The sequence below is a fragment of the Equus asinus genome, chromosome 11, assembly GCF_041296235.1.
Source record: "Equus asinus isolate D_3611 breed Donkey chromosome 11, EquAss-T2T_v2, whole genome shotgun sequence".
NCBI lineage: Eukaryota > Metazoa > Chordata > Mammalia > Perissodactyla > Equidae > Equus > Equus asinus.
In genome coordinates, this window is record NC_091800.1 from 19,403,164 (window position 1) to 19,422,009 (window position 18,846).

Below are 18,846 nucleotides of genomic sequence, written 5' to 3' on the forward strand. Positions count from 1 at the left end.
TATTTCTTACTTAGGTTATTTTGTTGTTTTATAACTCTTACAAAGTTATCTCCTTTTAGACCAACTAATTCTTAGTAATCTTGACAATAAAAATGATTTTCTGTCATTAGTCAGATACAGTTATAAAGACGACCAAAAGCACTGAAATGATACTTTTATTATCAGCTATTTCTCTCAGACAAAGCCAAGATCCTGAACCCTATGAGAAGCAATAGAAATAGAAAATTTCTCTGAATTTATCAATACAGTATACCCACCAACAATCCTTTACCCAGCGTTTCAATAGTTATTGATTTGAAAAATTGAATGATTCAATTTTCAAGTTTATGTTCTAACTTACTATAAATATATTCCAAAAATATGATGGCCAAAGGGCTACAACTTTTAGATCTGTCTTCTTTCCACTTGATTTTTAGGCAATCTTCCAAGAAATATTAAAAGCAGAGATGATATGATCTTTCCTCTTTCCTGAATCTAGGATTCTTGGAAACCGAAGTATTTGCTTTCTCTCCAGCAGATGACACTTTTGGATACTCTTCATTCACTTTCCACTGACAATTTTTTCTCTCTTCATTTAGCATCTAAACTAGTTTTATCATAGTAGCCACCTAAACTTTATTTTATACTCCTTACAGCTTTGGCGAGTTGAAAATTATTTCTAAAGAAAGTCTTTTCTCTCATCTCAATAACCAGAAGTCATTAACAGTTATTGTGTCCATTGGTACACATATTTCAGTTCAGAGGAAAAGTTACAAAATGTTGGTTGTGTTAATCAAGGTTCTCCAGAGAAACAGAACCAATTGCATATAGATAGATACATACATACTTACGTTCATATATAAGATGTATTAGGGGAATTGGCTCACATGATTATGGAGGCTGAGATACACCACAATATGCCATCTGCAAATGGGAGAACCAGGAGCCAGTGGTTTAATTCAGTACAAGTCCAAAGGCCTGAGAACCAGGAGGGTCACTTGTATAAGCCCAGGAGTCAAAAGGTCTTCTAAGGGCAGGAGAAGATGGATGCCCCAGCTCAGAGAGAGAGGTAGCCCTTCCTCTGTCTTTTTGTCCTATTTGAGCCCTCAATGGATTGGATGTTGTGCACTCACATTTGTGACAGCGAATCTTTTTATTTACTTTACTGATTCAAATTCTAATCTATTCCTGAGACACACTCACAGACACACCCAGAGATAATGTTTTACCAGCTATCTGGGCATCCCTTAGCCAAGTTAAGTTGAAACATACAACTAGTCATCATATTAGGAAATTCAATCAGATTGCAAATCCTTCCCTAAAAATATTTTAAATCAGGAGTTGGCCCCGTGGTGTAGTGCTTAAGTTCAGCACATTCACTTTGGCTGCCCAGGTTTGTGGGTTCAGATCCCAAGCATGGACCAACACCACTTGTCAGCCACACTGTGGTGGTGACCCACATATAAATTAGAGAAAGATTGGCACAGATATTAGCTCAGAGCTAATCTTCCTCAGGAAAAAAAATATATATATATATATTTTTTAATTATAACTATATCATTAAACAAAAATATTTCAAATGATACTCAGTCTTTGGTCCTGATAAAATACCAGAAGGAAATATTATAAAATCTATTGCCTTATAATATCTAAAAAGAGGGAACATTCATCTTTCCAGCTGTAATTTAGATGAAAACCTGTGAAGAAAGAAGTCAATACATTAGACATATCTGATAGATTCTTTGAGAAGCCTTTTACTTTAGTTAATTAGAGAACCAGTAAAAGATATATTTCTAATTTTGTAGCCCAAAGTTTGGCTGCCCTAGCCATGCCCACACAAGCACACAAAGAAAGCAATCTTTCTAGTATTTGGTTGTTTCTCAGTGAGTTTTTGACTCCTTATATTTCCAATCCAATTTTAGATCATTTATATAATTCATTAAGAGGGCAGTTTATTTCCACTTTATCTAACTGGATTTACTTTTTCCCTTTAGTTCTTGACATTTTAGTGGTTGTTGACTCAAGTCAGTAAATACTAGCAGTACCGTGCTCTAAACCAGGTATAAGACTTATAACAAGTGGAATTCCTGAACCGATTTTCTTTAGTCTCTTATTCCCAAGTGAAAACATAGAAGGATGCTTTTTGAAGTGGGATTATTTAGTTTAAAAGAATAGCCTTGACAATAGAAACCCACAATGAAGAACTCTGACTTGCCCAATATACTCTCATTTTGGACTTGGCTAAGCGTATGGACCTTTGGAAGAGCAGAAGCTCTGTCACTACTAACACCCCCTACTCTGTCAGCCCATTGTCTGCAGGGTCATTTCTCAACACCACTCTGACACTTCTGTTTATTTTCTCATCCAGCTCATCCTTTCCCTCACCAATTATATCCACATGGATGAATCACAAGCTTACAATTTCCTTTTGCTTGGTCCTTAAAGGCACCTTAGGAATGCTTCCTCTCTACACTTGTACTTTTCATAGAATATAAATGGACTTTAGGATCTATAAATAACCCAATCAACGTTGAACACTGCCTTCAATTGCTGACAAGCTGCTGTTCACTAGGAGCTCATGCTGAGTCTTCATGCTGTTTGCATCAGCATATCTTTTCCTTTTAAGTTACTCAGAATACATTCTTTGTGCTATTTAATTTGAAGCTTTCAAAAAGAAAAAAAAATAAAAGATTCTGCCCACTAATCCTTTCAAAGCATTAGATAATAACATTTTACCTAGTTAATGGAGGGAATTGAGATAACGATGTAGTCATAATGAGGATATTGTTTTTAATCACAGTCATTTAAGTAATAACATTGCTTATATATGCTTTATGTATGCTTTCTTAAAATTTTTATGACCAATAACAACTTTTAATATTATTGTATAAAACATTGGAACTCTGCTTAATTTAGCTTAACTGGAAAATCACATGAAAGACAGAATCATTTAATGGGAAACCCTTATCGAGAATCTAAGGTCTCCTTCATTTTAAACTCCTTAATGAGGAGACCCTAAATATTCCTGATTGGAAAACTTCTATTTCCAAGCAGAGATAGATGAAAATTTTTCAAGAAGAACAAAGAATGGGGAAATAAGTGCATCATTCATGAAACCAGGGAAGTGGGCCTCTGACTACTTTCAATCTCAACAAATAATTGGTAGATATGTTATGGATGAAATAAAATTAAAGGAAATTGTTAGTGATCAACTTATAACTTCTTCTAGAAAAAAGCAGTGTAGCATTGTAATTAAGCAGGAGATGTTGGTGTCGAAACTCAGTCATACCTCCTGATTTGAAGAAGGACCAAAAGTGAGGGCAGATTTTGGGAGTGGGAATAAACATAACCCTTGTGCAGTAGAAATGTAATTTCTGCATATGTCAGCAGGAAGAGTAGCCCAAAAGAGTGAATAACAATGTTAAGAATTTGAGATGAAGATTTTCCGTTTGTAATTCCCAATCCAGACCATCATCCCAAGAATATTTAAGTTACCTAAAATTTATATTGATGTAAACAAGAATTTAGTATAAGTGCAAAGGAACATATGAAAATTTTAACATTTTCTTTTAATTTGTATTTTATTCTTTTTTAATATATATATTGATCTTTATTTAATTGTAAGCGTAGAGTATAAACAAAAACTAAAAGTAAATAAGGAAATTGTGTAAGTGTCTAAAAGGCAAGTGTTAAAAGTTCAGATTCATACTGAATATATTTTCTTTTTTCTCACAAACAATACTCAGTAGAGTGAAAATTCTTTATAAGTACTTTGGAAAGTACTGCATCCGCAAGGGAAACAATTACTGAAATCTCTTTCTAGCATAGAGAATACGTTCTAAGATCGGCCTTATGTTTCCCATTCTATTCTAACAGCTGCGTGGCTCAGAGCAGTGAAGCAAAGTAATGCTTCCTCTCATTATGAGAAGAATAGAGGACTTTAAGTTGTCAAGAGCAATGATTTTGAAGGAAAAATAAAGAAACATCGTGATTTTTGTCTATATATAAGAAACTCTCACCGGGAAAATATATGTGTCAGGAACTGGACAAATATTTTGAAATATTTTACTGAGCCAGCGGAAAATATGAAACTTATTCCCCAGATAAGATGTAATATACATTCTTCTCTTATTTCACAGAAATGTCTATGTGACAAAAGATGTGAAGTATTATTGTCTAGGTATTAGTGTTAATCTGCTATTCTTCCAGTGAATGGGCTATATCCCTCAAAGGAATTACCTAAATGCTTTCTGCTTTAAAGTTTTTTCATCCTAGAAAATTTATTTTCTAGGTATATTGCAATAAGTACTGTGCAAGTGTAATAATGATAGTGTTCCAATTGTAATTGCTGTTATATTACCCCAAAACTTAATAACATAAAATAAAACCACTTTATTATATCTCACAGATTCTGTGGAACAGGAATTTGGACAGGACAGGGCTGGGTGATATTTTTGCTCTTGGCTCTGTTGAATGAAGTCACTTATTGGTGCTTCACTGGTGGACAGATTGGTTTGGAGAGTCCAAGACAACTCCATTCACATTTCCGCTGATGAAAGACTGAGCTCAGTTGGGCTTGTCAACCAATGTTCCTAAACAGATCTCTCCATTATGGTAGTCTCAGGGTACTTGGATTTCTTACAGGGCAGTTGGATTTCCCCAGAGTGACCATTCTAAGACAACCAGTCAAAGCTGCATCACTTCCATCACATTGTCTTGGACACAAGTGAGTCACCAAGCCAGCCCAGGTTTCAAGGGGAGGAGAATTAGCCTCCACATGTTGATGAGGAGCAGCCAGTTCATATTGTGGAAGAGTTTATAGCATGACAGAGAATGTTATAGTCATTTTTAGAACATACACTCTGGAAAATACATTTTGGAAATTTATTTACTGCCCAAGGTCACTTGAGTACTAAGTGGCAGATCTGGCACTTTAACCTAAGTCCACAGTGACTCCAAAGCCTTTTCTAAGAATTTTATAATGGATCTGAGAGATAGAGGCAGAGAGAGAGAAAGAGAGAAACAGAGACAGGGACAGAGAAAATACCATGTGTTGAAAGCTCATTTTAGATTACAGATTGGATTTTTAAAATATCAAATAGTTTCCATTTGCTTCTTATTTAAAGATATTTATCCTATCAATGTATCATTTTAATCAAAGGTCCATTAAGGTGGGAGATTTATTCTTCACTTTTACCTCTTATTCTTTTTTATAGCATGGCGCCCGACATAAAGTAAATGATCCAAAAAGATTTGTTGAATGAATGAATACATGAATAAGTTATTGATGTATACAAATGCTGGCAAAGGGAAGATCATTTGTACTTGAAAAAAAAGGCACAGTCTTAAATACTTTCTAAAAACTATAACCATTTTATTCTTCATTTGAACTACCTATTGAAGCCTATTATCTATGAGATTATTTTTCCTGTGTTCGAGTTTTCAAGGGCTTAAAGGTATATATTCCTTTCCTCCTTCTTAACACTAACTTCACGTTAAAAATTATTTGGTTAGAAAGATTAAAAAATAGTTTTTGCATAACATTGTTTTGGTTTTCATGTATAACATTCAATTAAATAAAATGCCTATAGTAGATTATAATACTGCAATTAAAAGTATAAGCAAGTATGCAAATAATTTACTATACCTCTGTACTTAAACTTGAGAAATTGCATGATTTTCACCTTGACTTGCTCTTTAAGATGTTGCAACATTTTAAGGTGTATTTAATTAAAATGTATATAGATATACTCCATATATAGAAATGTGTTTATACAACTGCTATAAACTTTCTAAAAGCAACAATTCATTTTATTCCATACTCTTTTAAATTTTCCCTCTCCTAAAATGGAGGAAATTAATGAGTAGTATTTGTTTCTAAATTCCATCAGAATATCCCAAGGCAGTAGTGAGAGTTTTTACACTGCTTAGGAACCAAGCATTTGGCATAATCTGTTTGCTCAGAGGAAATGTTTCTATATGAGAAAACACAATGTTGCCATGGTGACACATCAAAAAAAATCGTTTACAAAATGCAGGATGACATAAAACCTATTCTCTTCTGATTTTAAAATAGTTCAGATTTTTAAAATATATGCAGATATTTTATTTTTGAAAAGTCTTTATAGAGAAACAGATTAATAAATAAAAATCAATATTTGAATTGATTACATTTCAAACTTAAGAAAAGAAAACTCATTAAATCTCAAGTCAGTCTCTTATTTCCTTTTATGACATTCGTCAACATTGGAAAATATCTAGTATTATGCAGGTAGTGTGAAGGGATCATCTTCTCCTGGTCCATGGAGAAATATCAGAGAATACATAAATAAAGTATAAAATCCATTCAATCCAGATGTTGGTGGGTTTGTTTCAGTGTTTGCTTTATCTAAAATTAGCATTATTTAGTTGACTACATTATTTTCCTAAGCTCTTAGTTGGTGGGGTGAAAGGGAACTATTCAATGGGGGAATAAGTGGGCAGAAAATGGCATTTGTTACCTATCAGAACTGGAATTTGATTGTTGTAACATTTTTGAACATAGGACTTACCTAGGTAGAAAAGAGAGAGAGAGAGGAAAAAATGAGGCAGTATATTCAAAAGCAAAAGTTGTCCTCCACTTTGATTTTTCTGCTGGTGGAGTGAACCAGTCTATAATAAAAAACACTGCGTTAGCCTCTAGGACCTGGACACCCCATTCGGTTCTTCTGTATGAGTTTTCATAGTCTCAAACCCTCATGTATCAGACCAGCTCTCACAAGTTCTGCCGTCTTGTCTGGCTTTCAGACAAGCCTATCCTAACTGCCTATCACTAGGAGGGTAAGGCATGCTCATAGCCAAAGCCGTTATCCCCTAGATCTCACCAGAAGTCAGTACATGGTTGGATGCCTACTCCTCAGGTCTCACTGATTTTCTCTATCTCTTCTGGTGCAAAGCAATTCCCTATGCAATCACCAGGCCTTACATACCTCTCTCCCAGGGTCCCAAAAGCAAACATACATCACCTTCTCTTTTCCAAAATGATGGAAAAGTAAGCTGGAGATTGGCACATTTTTTTTCCTTTAAATTGAATCTTTCCAAAAAGAATCTATTAAAAAAAAAGTCCCTCAACCTCTTTAAATCTGTCCTTATTTTCTCTACTAAATTGACTATTTTTACTTATATACGGTAACTCTGGATGAATAATGTCTCAAAGATATAAAGAAATAATTACGAGCCCTTTGTTCATACTGAAAATATTTCCTCCTAAAAATTATTGAAAAGCACACTTCCTGTAAAACACAAGAATAACAATTTTAATGCTTCATTCCTTATGACAAATGAATCAGTTGATGTTGCTGCTGCCAGTTCCCTATAAAATGGCATTTGAAATAGCAATAGCCATTCTGACGGGAGTGAGGTGATATCTAATTGTAGTTTTGATTTGCATTTCCCTGATAGTTAATGATGTTGAACATCTTTTTATATGCCTGTTGACCATCTGTATATCTTCTTTGGAGAAATCTCTGTTCAGAACTTTTGCCCATTTTTTTAATTGGGTTGTTGGTTTTTTTGTTGTTGAGATGTACGAGTTCTTTGTATATTTTGGATATTAACCCCTTATCTGATATATGGTTTACAAATATCTTCTCCCAATTGTTAGGTTGTCTTTTCACTTTGTTGACGGCTTCCTTAGCTGTGCAGAAGCTTTTTAGTTTGATGTAGTCCCATTTCTTCATTTTTTTCTTTTGTTTCCCTTGCCCAGTTAGACATGGTACTTGAAAATATGCTGCTAAGACTGATGTCAAAGAGAGTACTGCTTATGTTTTCTTCTAGAAGTTTCATGGTTTCGGGTCTTACATTCAAGTCTTTAATCCATTTTGAGTTGATTTTTGTGCATGGTGTAAGGGAATGGTCTACTTTCATTCTTTTGCATGTGGCTGTTCAGTTTTCCCAACACCATTTATTGAAGAGACTCTCCTTTCTCCATTGTATGCTCTTGGCTCCCTTGTCGAATATTAGCTGTCCATAAATAATTAACAAGACAGGAAACAACAAGTGTTGGAGAGGATGTGGAGACAAGGGAAGCCTCGTACACTGCTTGTAGGAGTGCAAAGTGGAGTATCCTCAGAAAATTAAGAATAGATCTACCATATGATCCAGCTATTCCACTGCTGGGTATTTATCCAAAGAACTTGAAAACACAAATGCATAAAGATACACCTATATTCATTGCAACATTATTCACAATAGCCAAGATTTGGAAGCAGTCTAGCTGCCCATCAAGGGACTAATGGATAAAAAAGATGTGGTATATGTACCTAATGGAATACTACTCAGCCATAAGAAATGATGAAATCTGACCATTTGTGACAACATGGATGGACCTTAAGGGTATTATGCTAAGTGAAATAAGTCAGAGGGAGAAAGTCAAATACCATATGATCTCACTCATAAGTAGAAGATAAAAATAACGACAAACAAACACATAGAAACAGAAATTGGACTGGTGGTTACCATAGGGGAAGGGGGGAGAGGGGGGCAAAAGAGGTGATTAGGCTCATGTGTGTGGTGATGGACTATAATTAGTTTTTGGGTGGTGAACATGATGTAATCTACGCAGAATTTGAACTATGTTACGATGTACATCTGAGAACTATATAATGTTATGATCCAATGTTACTGCAATTAAAAAAAAGAAAAAAGAAAAAAAAGAAATAGCAATATATTAGGATGAACATCTTCCTTCCAGAAGGAGAGGAGAAATTAAGGAAATTATCTCCAACAATAGTTGACTCAAATTTTTATCTGTATCTTCAATGCTTCAATGGAAATCATGTGCTTATAAGTGCTATTCCTCTGCTTGAAAGCTGGGACTCTGTCTTACATTCATGTCCGCAGTAATAGCAGAATGACTTTCATATAGAAGGTGCCAAATATATGTTCATTTAATGAATAATGTTACTAAGTCACAGCAGTTGGTGTTGATAAATGGACCTGGAGACATCTTGATCCCAAATTGAATGTGGGGTATAATGAGCTCAGGCAGAAAATGTCTTAGGGTGAACTTATTCTGCTATGTGAGAGTCTTCCAAAAGACCATAGACCAGAAAGAATATTCAATAATTTCATTCTAATTTAATTAACAATATAGAAAGGATACTGGTTATGGACAGATTTCATTAGGTGGTAATTTGAATGAGTGCAGCAGATATTATTGGTGTCCTATCCATAGCCATCAGTACTCACTTTTCCCTAACTTTCTAGGGCCTCCTACTGCAAGCACCTGCAAGTTGGCTTGAGAGCTTCCTCTGGCCATGACAGCCTGTGTCACCATGTGACCCATGTGCAGAGCCATCTGGAAGTGTCAGGGAATTCATGACCCTGGGAGCAGGTAATGTGCAAGGGGGTTGGTAGATAAGTACTCTGTGGTCTTCATCACTCTGGTATAAACACGGACTACTAGAATCCCCAAACAGAAGTGAGCCCCAGTTGTCCAACCTACTCATTGGTTTGCGTCCTCCTTTGTCTCACATTCCTACTCCTCTACTGCTGCCTGAGGGATCACTACTCAAATAAATTGCACTTATATCTTTGTCTCAGGGTTATTGTGTTCACTTGTTTAATCTTCCAAACCTGTCACTTTTTATTTTTTCAATTGAATTCTAAACCATTTATCTATATTTAATTGTTCTTTTATTCAATAAGCAACTAATGACACCTGCCATGTACAAGGAATTCTTATGGACACTACGATATTCTTTTAAATAATCCATTTTCAAACAAAATTCCTATCTATAATAAAAATTTATGAAATAATTGTTTAAAGCTAATTTCAATTGACTAATTCTTGCTTGTTTTTAGACCAGAGAGACACGGAAGCTCTGAGCTCAAAGTACCTTTCATATCAAAACCTCCCATTCTTTGTAAACAGGAACACATTATGTCACCTAATACCTATGTGATTAATAATACCTAGGATTCATAAGCTGTGTGTTCTCAGTTCTATCATTCTTAGGAAACCAGAAATACTGAAAAATGTTGGTGCTTTATACACAGGAGAATTTAAAATCCCAGTGACAAAATTAGGACCATATGATCAACCTTTACAGAAACTATTGAGGCCACAACATATTGCACAAACAAAACTCTCACAGGACAGCTCCTAAAAGATACACTTCTAATTTCTCAGCATCCTCCAGCGCCAAGTAGAGTCACAGAGGTATTTTTCCAACAGTTTAAAACACTACCTGCTCACTATTCATCAAGACATGTATTTTGTTATTTTCCTTGGAAGGGAAAACTCAGAAGGATCTTGGAATTATTTCCTCCTCTGGCCCAAGTGATACTGTCATAATTATGCTTATATCATTAATATTTTCATGGGGTATCTATTTGCAGAGAGATTTCAAAGGTATAACTTCATGTAAATCAGTTAGATAGATCCAGAGGTATTATTATTTTTCTTTTCACTTTGGGGGTAAGGAAGCTGGTACTCCTAGAGGTTAAGTGACTTGACTGATATGATGTGGAATCAGTAACAGCCCCCTGATGTCCATCTCTACATCCCAGTTCCATTCGTCCTCATTAACATGGATAGACTGGATACCACCTCTGACTCTAGGGAAAATGTTTGTCCATTGTTGATTCTGTGTTATCAGAGAAGCCTAGTATTGCTTGAAAAGAATAAACATTTTCAAAGGAAAGTGCATATCCTTAGGACCGCTAAGGCAGTGCTTATTTCATTTCTTTGTGTTGAATCAAATTAAATTCTTGGATGAAAGAATGTATCAAAATAATCATTATGTGGAAAATTTTAAAAGCATAAATCCTGTGCAAATGATTGGGTCTTAATGGAGCAAGTGAAATCATTGGTTTTCTTTGCTAAAGCTAACATCTGGTAAATTTGTAGCTCATTGTACTGTAGTTTAATGGCAATAACAAAAACACTGTCATCACATCAATGGTAGACCAACATAAGGAGTAAATGTTATTATCCAGAAAATAATTCACTAAGAAAATGTATTTCTAACCGATTAGCAAAGCTGGAACATGAGGACCCTACATAATGAGGCAACTTTGTTTCTTAGCAACAGGAGAATAAAACAGATTGAAATATGATGGGTTTGACAATGACAATGAATGGAGGAAAATCAGTGTAACTTGAAAAAATCAGCAAGAGGGATGTGGATAGGTATAGGGGAAAGCTGCAGAATACTTTTAGTTTTAAAAGATTTTGAGCATAAATCCAGCACAGAGAGGAGCATGATATTTGAAGCAAAACAAAAATCTGAACGAAGAAAATTTGTTTTGTAGGAGAAAATGCTTCACTATCTTTCATTGTATTAGGAACTATTATAATCTAATAACCAACGTGTTAAGGAATGAGAGTAAAGAAATGAATCACACTTAAATGCTTTTAAAATGCTATACAGGTGAACTAACAGTAAAATGAAATACATTTTACAGATTAACTAGAATTTTAACATGCTAAGAGGGAATTTTCACTAAGCATTGTGTGATATATCAAATTTTTTAATGTATTTCTTTAAAATCATTTGAACATTCAATGGGATATGGAAATTTTAACATACAACCTAAAGATTTAATTCAATTCAATGAATACTGTTGATTAATAATAATAATTTACTGGGTACTTACTACGAACCAAGTTCTTTCTAATCAACTTACATACATTATTTTATTTGATCTTTACAACATCAGTAAAAAAATGGCACTTATTTTCCTCATTTCACAAAGGAAATCAGAAACCTAGAGAACTTTTTTTGTGGTAGGCAGAATTCTAACATGACCCCTAAGAACACTACTCTGTTATGTGCCTACTTCCTGCCACTCATGGTGTGCGTAATTCCTCTCCCTTTAAATATAGGCAGAATCTGTGAATATGAATGGTAAGTCACTTCTGTGATGAGGTTACCAACTGGTTGATTTTGAATTAATCAAAAAGAAGATTATCTGGGTTGACTTGAGGTGACTCCTTAAAAGTGTCTTACCACATCTTGAAGGTAGAAAGACTGGAAGTATGAGAGAGCCTATGGAGGAGGCCATGTCACAAAGCCCTGCGAGCTGCCTCTAGCAAATTGGAGCAGTCTCTGATGGCAGCTAGCAAGACAACAGGGACCTCAGTCACAAGGTTGCAAGGAAGTGAATTCTACCCCATAAACAGTAAGCCTGGAAGAGGACCTGGAGCTTCAGCTAGGAATTGTAGCCCTAGAAGGCACTTTGATTTCACCCTGGTGAGACCTTAAGAAGAGGACTCAGGTAACCAGTATCCAGAAAAATGACATTGAGAAATTGTGAGATGATAAATGAGTGCTGTTTTAACCTGCTAAATCTGTCGTAATCTGTTATGCAACAATAGAAGAATAATACAGTGCATCAAGTACTATTGCCAGTGAGTGAGATGAAAACACAGGGCAGTCTGGTTCTGACAGCCTTGCTTGCAAACATTTTCATATCAATTTCCACATAAATTAGGCTTTTTTGTCTGTAATCTATAGAAACTGACTTATGGCTAACTGAAATAAAAGTAAAAGTACAAAGACTTCATTTCATACGAAATACTGAATAGCTCACAGAATAAAAAAGGAAAAGTTAAAACACCAGCCTCAGGAAGAACAAGACAGAAAGGAGCCTCCAAAATCTCAACTGAAAGTCAGGCTTCTTAGGTAGCTGCTATTGGAAAATGGCTGTTTCCACTGCTTCAGTCCTGAAGCTCAAGGTTCACATTCCCTGGAAAGAAAGCCTGACTGACTGCCCCACCTAGGTCACAGGCCCACACTTGTGGTCAGAGGCGCTGGAAGTGTGATTGACAAGACTTCTAGAATCACAAGGAGTAGGAGAAAAGGAAGCAATGGTGGATTGCTTTTCATTTCTATTTTGTAAGAGTTGAGGGGTGTACTAGGGTTCCCCAGAGAAACAGAACCAATAGGATGTATATCTAGAAAGAAATTTCTTTTAAGGAATCAGCTCAAGGCTTGAGGAGGGGACTGGCAAATGCAGAATCTCTAGAGGAGGTTGGCATACCGGAAATTCTGCCGAGACTTCATGCAGTCTTGAGTCCAAAGGCAGTCCAGAAGGCAAAATTCCTTCCTCTTTGAGGATTCTTTGTCTTTTCTCTTAAGGTGTTGAATTAATTAGATGAGGCCCACACACATTACGGAGGGTCATCTGCTTTACTCAGAGTCTACTGATTTAAATGTAAATCACATCCAAAAAATAGCTTCATAGGAACATCTAGACTGGTGTTTGACCAAACAGCTGGGAACAGTAGTCTAGCCAAGTTGACACATAAAATTAACCATCACAGGGGTCTTGTAAAAGTTGGAGAAGGGGGGTCCAGTGCTTCCACATGGGCTTTTCTATATAATAGCCCTTTATTCTGGGCCAGGAAACCAATGAAACAATTCTGAAAGTTAGTGATGGTTTCTTTCTATAATGAATGTCACAATGTTATGAACATTTGCCTTGAAAATTGTATAAACACAATAAATACTTAGCTTTAGCAAATTTACATTGATAGGAAAAATAAACTAATTCAATTTTCAAACTGGATATGGAAAAATGTCATAATCATGATGAAACATTTACCTGAAAATTCCTTTAACCACATACCCATTTTACTACTAATATTGAGTAAGCATCATCCATGAAGAAGCATTGTAGTAGATTAACTGCATTTGTTAAAAATACTCTTGGGAACTAACTTTCATATGATTTCAGAATTATAGTGAAAAATTGAAACATGCTGTCTTTGTGAAAAGAATTATATTTGAATTCTTATGGATTTTAAATTTGTTCATCCATTCATTCATTTCTTTAACAAACACTTGTTGAGTAATTCAACATAATTTTATGAAGAAATTATGAAGTGGGGCTTGAGATCCCCATAATCTCTCTATATGATAACTTTCTTCTCTTCTAGAAAGCAGATGTAGTATTAACCATGACTCTCTAACTCTTGAATAAAGAATTTCATAATCTTCTTCACTTGCTCAGATTTAGGCTGTATATATATTTTGTTTTTTTCTTGTGTGAGGAAGATTGGCCCTGAGTTAACATCTTTTGCCACTCTTCCTCTTTTTGCTTGAGGCATATTGTTGCTGAGCTAACATCTGTGCCAGTCTTCCTCTATGTTATGTGGGATGCCATCATAGTGTGGCTTGATGATCAGTGCTAGGTCCGCGCCCGGCATCCAAACCTGCAGGGCGTGAGCCATGCAAGCAGAGCACCTGAATTTAACGACTACCCCGCTGGGTCAGCCCCAAAGCTGTATATTTTTTAATGAGGAGATCCAAGTAGTGACTGATTATTCCTTGCCAAAAGTCACTTTTGAGAATTATACTTGCATAGCTATTTACATTGGTATTTCTATAAATAAATCTGAGGCAATTTTTTTATTAATGTTCCAAACAAGGGTAACGAAGGTTATGTTTGAATGTTTCTGTAGCCCTGGATTCCACCTAAATCAGGACACTGAGTGTTTGAGGCATTCTCACCCTGGGATGGTTATGAATGGGTATTACTAAGGCTTGGTTGAAAATAGAAGGCTGCTCTGTTTTGTTGATGCTGTCAGTTTCAGAATCAGGACAATTCTTTCAAACTCAGGTACCCAAAGCAATCTTGATGGCTACAGACTACTCCCTTATTCAGTGTGAGTAACATCAAGCAAATTACTGAAGACAAGTAGGAAATAGAACTTCTCTTATCCCTAATCTTATTGGTGTTTGTGGAGACAGAGAAATGTAGTGTGAGCTCTAAAGTTAGAATTCTTGGGTTGGAATCCTGGTTATGCCACTTAATAACTATGTGGCCCTGGCTAACCTTCTCAACTTCTCTGTGTCTCACTTTCTTTTCAAAATGTGGATAATAACAATAGGTTTGCAGTAAAGACCATATGAAATAATATATGTAGAATGCTTAGAACCAGAGGCTGCTGGTAAAGTTTTGATAACTGACGTTTAAGGGGAAAAAATCCCCCCACTAAAGAATTTTCCAATTTCCATGGTGTAAATTTTCCCACTCTGACCAATTTCAAACTGCCCATGTGACATCACTGAACCTGGAAGTGGGGATGTGTGCCAATTGACTCTTGGGAGACATCATGTGCCAGATCCAGCACACCACTGATTTGAACAGTACCTGAATGTAGTGAATATTCAAGGAACATAAGCTATTAGTATTCTTATTTGCTGGAAATTTACAACTAAGCGTGGTCTCTTCCAAGCGGTAGCCTAATTGGGCAGACCCTGAAACACTCCTCAAGATCCTGGCACCTATTTTATGGCATCTCTTGGTCGATAAAAGAAAGATGTATCTGTTCTGTAAACCTACTGTTCCCACGCTTCAGTTAGTATTTTCCTGCTTGAGCTGCTGTTACCAACCAAGGTCAGGGCAATCAATAGCAAAACCACCCACCCCTCAACCTGCCACAGTGCTATCCATGGTTCTGACAATCCTCTGACTGCTTTGCTTGCATATAAGAAAGCACATGGGGCAGAGGATTTACTTGTTTGCTTGTGTTTGTTTTTCAAATTACAGCTTGGGACTTAAGCAAGTATCTTCAGAAGCTACTCTATCCAGTTTGAAAACCAAAGATACCATGATTTGTTTGATGAGTTCTGGGTTTCTATTGAGTGGGCTGTTTCCAGGCAGCTGCATGGGGGATGGAACCTTCATCTTTCTCATAGCAAAGGAATTTTGGAACAGAATCTGCCTGCAGTGGGTGCTATTCTCTCAACTAGAGAATTCACTAATTTCAATCAATGTCATAAATAAATATTTATTTGATTTTGGGTTGTATTAATAGACATGAGAAAACCTTTTTCTTTCTGAAGAAAGAGGTGTAATATTTTGCTTTTAAGTTATCCAAAAATTGAAAAGTAAACCCACACAATCCAGAGACTGTGATTCAAGCACATAGAAGATTCCTCCCCACACTCCCTGTATCTCTCACTCTGGGGCCAATTTACATGATTCTTGAGACCTGAATTTTGTAGTTGAGAGAGAATGGGCTTTTGAGTCAGAGAGGTCATTGTTCAAATCCTGACCCCACTGTATACTGCTAAGTGACTTTGGACAAATTATTTAGCCTATAAAATTTATTTATTCAATAAATATTTTTGAATTCCTTCTCTATACCAGGTGCAATTTGAGGCCTGTTCTAGGATAAAATTTGGATATAAAGGGTACAAAGTCCCCAACCTCATGGAGCTTACATTTTGGTGTATGAATATAGAAATTAATATATAATACCAAGTAGAAATAAGGACTAAGAAGAAAAGTAAAGCTGAATAAGAGGGATAGAAAATGATTTAAGTATTATTTTAGATAAAATAGTCAAGTGGGATTTCTCTAGGAAGGCGAGGCAGAGGAAAGAGCAAGTGCAAAGTCCCTGATGTAGAATCATGTTGGTGTGTTCAAGCAACAACAGGAAAACCAGCATGGCTAAAGCAAACATGGTGATGGAAACTGACAATGTGGACAAGACCATGGTAACATGTGTAGGTCAAGTGTATTAGTGTCTATTACTGTGTAACAAATCACTACTGACTCGGTGGCTTAAAATCAGACAAACTTATCTCACAGTTTCCATGGATCAAAAGTGCAGGCACAGCTTAACAGTGTCCCCTGCTCAGGGTCTGATGAGCCTGCTGTCGAGGTGTTGGCCAGGCTGCATTCTCATCTGAAGGCTTTACTGGCTAAGAATCTGCTTCCAGGTCCATTCAGGTTGTTGGCAGAATTCATCTCCTTGCAGTATATTACTGAATTTTTCATTTTCTTGCTAGTTCTCAACTCCTAGAGCCTGCCATCAGGTCCTTTCCATGTGGCTCCCTCAATGAGCAATTCACAAAATGACTGTTTGTTTCTTCAAGGCTAGAGTAAAAATCTATCTTCAAGAGGGGTCCAGTCCTCCTTCTAGTGGATTTTACCTGACTAAGTCAGGAACTCTAAGGTAATTTCCCTTTTAATTGACTCAAAATCAACTGATCTAGGATCTTAATTATACTTGCAAAACCCCTTCACCTTTGCATATAACATAACCTCATCAAAAAAGTGATGGTCAGTCATATCATGTTCAGGAGTCTTACCCACTCTTAAGAGGAGGGGATTATATAAGACATGTACACCAACAGTGGTTATCTTGACAGCCATCCTAGTATTTTGCCTACTACACCTGGGTACAGACCTTAGATTTTATATTAGAGGGATGGGAAGTCGTTAGAATATTTTTAGCAGGAGAGTGACATAGTTAATTTTTTGAAAGATCATTCTTGCTGCTTTGTGGAGAGTTTACTCTAGGGCCACAAGAATTGAGGCAGTGAAAAAATTAGGAGGTTTGTGCAGTAGTGTAGGAGATAGATGATGATGGCTTAGACCAGTGTGACAGTGATAAGAAGGAGTCGTATATCTTTTATATATTTTGAAACGTGAAGATGGCAGGATCTGATGATGAATAAGATGTGGAACATAATTATATTGCACGATTGTTAGGAGAATTAACTGAGATAATATATGTATATAACATATAGATGGTAAAAAAATGTTAGTTATCTTTCATTAATAATACATAGAACTATAATTATTGTACACATTTTTTTCTCTAAAGTATCTCATAGCAAAAGGCCTAGCATCCTGAAAGAATTTAGATATTTACAGAATTTTTCAAAAATCAAAACCAAGGTAAATGAAGGCTAAGAAAGAAGAAGTAAAAATCAGGATATAAAAAAAGTTTATTTCTTTCCTTGTCACTCTGAAAATTCACTATACATTATTATTTTCTTTGCTTTATACTCAACCAAGAAAAACGGTAGAGTGGTGTTTGGATGCATTTACTTGCACACCTTAATTCAATCTGGCTTGTGTCTGGAAGCAATGGGTTATACCAGAGAAAAATAGCTCCTTTCACCTGTAAGGGAACGTGTGAGAGAGAAAAAAATATGGCTTCAAATCTCAGTCTCTGGAGCACCACTAAAGTAAAAGGGTTTGTTAAAACAGCTGTATCTGTGGGTCTCCATGTTCCAGCCCTGAACAGTATTTCAGAATCTTTATTACGTTTGTATTCAGGAAATCAAAAGAAATGAGCCAGTTCTTTCCCTGGAGAGTGACTTAAGTTTAATGAGTATGTGGTTGAAGGAGCTTTTAGTTCCTATGTATACAGATTTTTAGAAAACAATACCATATTATGAATTAATAGATACATGACCTACCTTTATCCTTTTAGAAACAAAGATAATTATTATACTTTTTACTGGCTTTTCACCAAAGAGATCCTCACATTCAGTAATCAGAAATACTGATTGATGACTTTGATGTTGACTGTCTATGAGGAGACTATGCTACCAAAACTAGCTGTGCAATTAGAGAGAGGGAAGAGATAGAAAACACTTGAGTGACTAGCTCCACTGCTTGTGCCTAAGAGAATGACAACCTGCTGCTTCCAAAATAGATTCTCAACTCTTTGCACATATAATTTTCTGGGTAATTTAAAAATTACCAATATCTGGGTCTCACTGCAATAGATGATGATCTAATTAATCTGAGATCGATTCTGGGCATGTATTATTTTTAATAAACGTGATAGGCAAAATATTGCTCCCAAATGTGCCCATGTCCTTGTCTCCAGAATATTTCAATATGTCATGGGATTTTGCAGATGTGATTAAGGTTACAGACCTTGAGATGGAGAGGTTATTCTAGATTATATAGCTAGGACCAATCTAATTACAGGAGCCCTTAAAATCAGAGTGTTTCCTGAGTAAAATCAGAGACTGCACAGAAGAAGAAAGATGAGATTTGAAATGTGAGAGTAACTTGACTTACAATTACTGGCTTGGAAGATGAGAGAAGGGGATCATTAGCCAAGGA

At 35.9% G+C, this 18,846-nt stretch overlaps 1 long non-coding RNA gene across 2 annotated transcripts in view; it reads left to right on the forward strand.

Annotated features, from left to right (window-relative positions):
- LOC123288713 (uncharacterized) overlaps positions 1-18,846 on the forward strand; it is a 74,974-nt gene that overhangs the window by 28,542 nt on the left and 27,586 nt on the right. The window contains exon 1 of one of the 2 annotated variants that reach the window (XR_011506865.1): positions 9,226-9,352. The exons of the other annotated variant lie outside the window; for it this stretch is intronic. This is a non-coding gene — a long non-coding RNA (uncharacterized lncRNA). Of the gene's footprint in view, positions 1-9,225; positions 9,353-18,846 lie in introns of those variants that run through there. 2 annotated transcript variants of the gene reach the window in all.